This window comes from Pezoporus occidentalis, unplaced genomic scaffold (assembly GCF_034315485.1).
Source record: "Pezoporus occidentalis ecotype Australia unplaced genomic scaffold, CSIRO_AGI_Poc_V1 ctg153, whole genome shotgun sequence".
Classification (NCBI taxonomy): domain Eukaryota; kingdom Metazoa; phylum Chordata; class Aves; order Psittaciformes; family Psittacidae; genus Pezoporus; species Pezoporus occidentalis.
Window position 1 is genome coordinate 95,862 of NW_026913350.1, and position 6,000 is coordinate 101,861.

The following is a 6,000-nucleotide window of genomic DNA, read 5'->3' on the forward strand; positions in this document are numbered from 1 at the left end:
ACAGCTGGAAGCATGTCCCACCACTTCAAACACTCAGCGTGATGGGAGGAACAGGGGAGGGAAAGAGAGGCCCAGGAGCAGGGGATAAAGTGCAGCCAACACAGAAAGGGGAGGTCAGGATGGCTAAAAGCCGATTCTGAGCACTGGCAGTGCTGCCTCTTCCAGGCAGGCAGCAGGAGGGTGATGGCAAACGGCATCCAAAGAGGCCGCAGCTCACTCAGGCTGCGCTTTTCCCTCTGCGCAGTGCTCTGTCAGTGCTGAACTGAGACAAACAGCACGAGCTTCCTCCAGCTCCTCCCCCATCCCAGACACAAATTCCTTGCTGGAAAGCAACTGCTCTTCCCAGCAGGACTTTTCCCTGGAGCCAAACATCAGCAGTACTCCAGAGGAGCTCCGAAGGGTGCACCTACCCCTAGCACACTGCCAGCAGGCGCAGCTCCAGCAGCTTGTGAACCAAATGTGTTGCCACCCCACCACATCCAGGAGAAGGGACCTGAAGCAGTGTCCAGCACAGCACTGGACATTCCTCCCTGGGAGAGGGAGGAATCTCATGTTTCTCCACGGGCAAAGAAGGAACTTCACAAATTTCCACTGGCATCTACTACGGTTTCCGCTGTTAAAAACAAACCTGAGCCACAGGGAGGCTTCTGGCGTGTTCACACTGTGTCAGCCTGGAAAACCTAAGAGTTACTCAGAGCATGTCAGCTGGGAGGAGGCACCTCCAAAGGAGGCAGGATCTGAGCTGCTGATACCATCTGATTTACAACACGTACCAAAAAACCTGTGAGCAAGGAATGGAGAGGGATGAGAGGGGGAAACAAACAGCGCTGAACTCTCAAGTCACTTCTATATCGTACTGGTTAATGGCCATAACAACATTTCTGCTCATTTCCTTATCTCCAGTGACCAGTGGAGCTGCAAGAGGGACTTACATAGATCTCAGCAAGAGGTGTGCTGGTAGACAGCAGCTTATGACACCCCCCCATCCACCTGGCCTGTGGGACCAAGCTGCCACACAAACAGCAGAAGCAGCCAAAAAACTGAATCTCTTCCTTCAGTTCACAGGCAAATTCTTGATTTTCACTCAGGATGAGTATGCATAAAGCCACGAGGCCATGCACAGGCACCAACTCTGCTGAAACCCCTGCTCCAGCAGCAGAAACGTTTGGTAGGTGTCTCAGCAAACCTTGCTGATTGCACCACTGTACATCACAGCATCCACATCTGCTGGGGGGACGGCTGTCAGAAACCTCTGCAGCAGAGCTGAGCATTATTCTGGGGTTTAAAGGGCATTTAATGCAGATGGAAATCTCTGGGAATTAAAGCTTCCAGCACCAGCCAGGCTGCAGCCATGTCCCTGGTCCTGACCTCTCCTTCGGCTTGGTGAGAGCTCACAGCTGAGCTAACAGAGCTGGCTGTGCAGGACAGGCAGCAAGGAGCAAAGCTTCACAACAAGAGGTGCTGGTGACCCCCAGTGCTCAGGTGCCCCCCACCACATACTGGTTGGACACCGTTATGGACAAGTCCTGTTTGCTCCAAGCCCAGTGAGACCTGGTGATACACACAGCAGATCCCATGTGCTTCCCACTCCTTTCAGACTCTCATTATCACTTTAAACACTGAGCAAGCTTTGTGTAAGTCTCCACTGTTCAGCTTGGTAAGAAAGTTGTTTACAAATGTATTAAAAATATGACTAGACCTTGACATCCTGCAAATCGTGGAATCCCAGACTGGTTTGGGTTGGAAAGGACCTGAAAGCTCATCCAGTTCCAACCCGCTGCCATGGGCAGGGATGCCTCACACTAGACCGTGTCACCCAAAGCGCCTGTGTCCAACCTGGCCTTGAACACTGCCAGGGATGGGGCAGCCACAGCTTCTCTGGGCACCCTGTGCCAGCGCCTCAGCACCCTCACAGGGAAGAACTTCCTTATATCTAACCTGAACTTCCCCTGTTTCAGTTTGAACCCATCAGCCCTTCTCCTACCACTACAGTCCCTGCTGAAGAGTTCCTCTTCAGCACCCTTCAGATGCTGGAAGCCGTTCTGAGATCTACACGCAGCTTCTCTTCAGTGTTGCTCATGTCCTGCAGCTTGGAGGGCACATGCTACACCAGGGTGTAATGCTGGGCTGGAAGAGGGGGTCAGAGTTACCGTTCTGTTACACAGAGTTTAATTGTGGGGATGATTTTTACCTGGGCATGTTACTGAGCTATACAAAATAGTAGTATTACAGGAAATTAACCACCCTGCAAGAGCAGCTGGCAGCCAGAGCTGCTACTCTGCCCTTAGTGCCTCTTGCTTTACTCCTGCGGGCCACCCTGTTAGGAAACTTTGCAAACACAAATGGTCGAGGGAGCTACTAGAGATCTGTTTCTCTCATCACAAACTGCATTCAGTTACAGCCAAGGAAAAGAAACGGAACAAAGGCAGGGGGTGAGATACAAACATTATGGCTTTAAGAGACTCAAACATGCCAAGCTTTAACTTACACCAGCTCTGAGCCCACGCTGCTAGCACGCTACTCCAGGTTGTACACATTGGAGCTCACTGAGCACGCCAAGTCCTTTGCCACAAATGCACAGTTTAACATGCAAACATCTGATCATTCTTTCACATAACAGTGCTTACATGTACCCAAAACAGGGTCCTTTGGGCCCACTTATACGATTACCCCATTAACACGGTCCTGCCAAGCTCAGCCTGACCACAGTGCCTTAAGGAGAGCCCAGAGAGGGGCAGAGATCAAACCCATGTGAAAAGAGCAGAGAAACAGAGCTTGTTCTGCTTAGGAAGAGGAAGAAAAAGACTTCAAATGAACTACAGAGATGTCAGGAGCAGTGTCCTCCATGCGCCCTGGAGATCAGAGAGGAAGGAACAAGCCTGAAGCTCAAGACAAAGGTTTCAATTAAACCCCATAAACTCTCTCTCTTGGCAAGGAGGCCCAAGTGTCAGTGCGCATCATGTGTGCAACCTCACATACAGGATGTGAAATTGCCAGCAGGAAGGGCCTTAAAAGAAGCAGCTTTACTCAGGAAGGGTTCAGATGTGGACCTGACCTTATCCTGGGCTGGCTCTGGGGCTCCTCACCAGACAATGTCCAAGGCTATGAAACAAAGTGCCAGAGATGCCTTTAAATTAGATACACAGCGAGGACACAACCCCCATACTACTCACATCCAGTCTGAAACACAGCTGTTTGATGAAGAACATCACCACTTTATACCCCAACAGCATCTTTCATTTAAAGACACCAAACTATGCTGCAAAAGTCACCAAGTTTCCAGAGAAGTGACTCAAACATTAAAATCTGAGACACAGGAAAGCCAGGGGGCACAGCTCATAATGTGCAGGGGGATGACACTCATGCTCCTTTTCCAAACCCTACATTTGCTTTCTTTTCATTAACTCACCACCTGATTTAATACCAACTATTGGACTAAAAAGCAGACCATAAAGATGCAGCTTTAGCATTTCCTAAGATGTAAACACCAAAAAAGGAAGATGAGGGTCAGTGTATCTCAAAGCACACTTTAACCTTTCATACAACAAATACTTTAAATAGCACAGGAACATCTGTATTTCCTCACACCATCATAAAGGATTCCCCTATTTCTGCATTTTCATACCATCTGCTGGGCATGTCCTGAACTCCCCAACCTGCACCTCCCAGCAGCTTGTCTTGAGAACAGGTTTCGCACTGAGCTCGCTGTGAAGCACAAGGGAGGTATGAAACCAGCATCCCATAGTCCAAAGATTTCCAGCAAGTGCATGGGGACACCACAGCCCGGCCAACTGAAGTGTGACGGTAAAAGAAGAGGAAGGCTGAGAGAAAGAGGAAGGAAGAGAGGAGAGAGGGGAGAAGGAAGGGGAGGAAGAGGAGAGGCAGCCGCAGCAGCTCTGTACAACTCGCTCAGGCAATTGAACAGAGGTGGGAGAGTGTTTTCCCCACTATTACTGGCTGCCGAGGAGGAGCTACCACATGGCTGTTCTCAGCCACTCAGTGCACAGTGCTTGCTATCAACAACAACAGTAAACAGAAAGAGAGCCAAAAATCAAAGCTGGGTACCCCGGAGCTGGGTCTCCACATCCTGCCTTTACCCATGGAAACGATTAGGTTAGGATCCAGCTTCTGAGTTTGGAAAGCATGTGAGGCCAAAAAGAGCCAAGCTGCTCGGCGCATCCCAAACTTAGGCCGCCTGTTCTCATTCTCTAATTGTCAAGGCTCCAAACTGGTGCCACGGTGTCACACAGGAGCTTCAAAGAGCCAAACGTGCAGCAGGAGCCAGCCTGACGCCGTGTTTTTAAACACCTCACTGTGCAAAAACGCTCAGATCTTGTCTTACTCCCAGCTCATCTCCAGCGTTCAACTCGATGGGGCTGAGAAGGAAGCACAGACGGTTCCCTGCGGATGGTGGTTACGGGATTTCTCCATCCCATCCCTGGGATCACCCTGGACGCCTTTCAGTGTCGGGGTCCTCGCGGCGGGTCCCGCTCAGAGCATCGCTGCCCACTTCCCCAGCGCACCGGGGTTACAGGAGGCTTCCACTGATGTCCTGGAGGGCCAAAAGCCTCCCCCGGGCACTACCCGCAGGCGGGGAGAGGGGGCACCTCCGAGAAATCCTCCAGCACCTCGGTCTCGCTTCCCTTTCCACGCAAGGAGCGTCCGGCAGATAACGCCCAGCGCAGGGGGGAGCAGGGCAGGCTGCGCTCCGCACAAACCACCCGCAGGCCCTCGGGGGAACGGGGTAACCGCGGCCCGGTGCTGCCGCCACAGGAGCTCGGCCCCGGGCGTCCCCCCCCCCCCCGCGCTGACAGAGCCCTGCCCGGGGACACCTGGAAGAACAACAAAGCCCCTCGGAGGTGCCTCACCGGGCGCTACAGCCCGGCCGGAGAGAGGCGGCCGCGGGCGGCCGTGCGAGACCGGGGAGGCTCCGGAGGGGGGTCCCTGAGGGGCACCAACAGGTGCCGGCGGTGACAGGCCGCAGCCGGGCCCCGCGGGTAAGGCGGCGGCCGGGCCGCGCTGACAGGAGGGATCCATGCCGGGCCGGGGCCTGTCGCGCTGACCAGCGCAGAGCACGAGCGTCCGACCCCCCCGCCCGGCCTCCGGCAGCGCCTCACCGGGCCGGGCCGCACCGCGCCCCCCGCTCCCCCTCACCTGCGCGGCCGCTGCTCAGTCCCTCGCCGCCGCCATGTTTCCGACGCGCAGGGAAGGCGGGAGCGGCACCGCGCCGCCCCCTGCCGCTCGGGACGGCCCCGCCGCCTCGCTCGGGTGCCAGCCGAGATGGGCTGCGCTCGGCTCGGCTCGGCTCGGTTCGGCTCGGATCTACTCGGCCCGGCTCGGATCTACTCGACCCGGCTCTACTCGGCCCGGGCCGGCTCGGCTGTGCTCGGTACTACCCGGCTCTGCTCGGCTCTGCTCGGCTCTGCCCGGCTCGGCTCGGCTCGGTCCTCACGACCCCCCGCCATTCGGGTCTGGTCCTCACGCAGGGATGGACCCCGGTGCTTGCCCCACACTCCGGGCACGGGCAGCCCCTCAGCCCCTCACCGTGTTCCACACGGCTGGGGAGGACCCGCCTGTGCCCACGCGGGACACACTGGGTATGGGCAGACGCCAACACCCCCCCCCGCCATGATCCCCAGCCTGAGGATGGATCCCCCAGTGCCCACTTGTGACCTTCTGGGCACAGGGCAGACCCCCACTGTGACCCCCAGCAGCCACCAGAGACCCTCTGAGTACCACAGAGCGACATCCACCCCTGTCTGGATCCCCACTGGGGACAGTCCCGTGCATGGATGGGCCCCACTGGAGATGCCCTGGGGACAGGCAACCTCCAGATACCCTCTTTCCAGCTAGAGATGCCACAGCTGAACCTCGGTGCCCCCAGCATCCCCCTGGGTAAGACCCCTTTGACGCCCAGCTGAAGGATACCCCATACCACTGTTGCACTTCACTACCTTCATGGCAGCATCCGGAGAGACCCCTGTGCAAGCCAGCACTGTG

At 55.8% G+C, this 6,000-nt stretch overlaps 1 protein-coding gene across 6 annotated transcripts in view; it reads right to left on the reverse strand.

Moving 5' to 3' along the window:
* Positions 1-5,269, reverse strand: part of SCMH1 (Scm polycomb group protein homolog 1) — a 60,226-nt gene extending 54,957 nt beyond the window's left edge. For all 6 annotated transcript variants that reach the window (XM_062611383.1, XM_062611384.1, XM_062611382.1 and 3 more), the window contains exon 1: positions 5,155-5,269. The gene's annotated coding sequence lies outside the window, so the exon portion shown is untranslated. The remainder of the gene's footprint in view (positions 1-5,154) is intronic.
* Between the last annotated feature and the right edge of the window lie 731 nt (positions 5,270-6,000).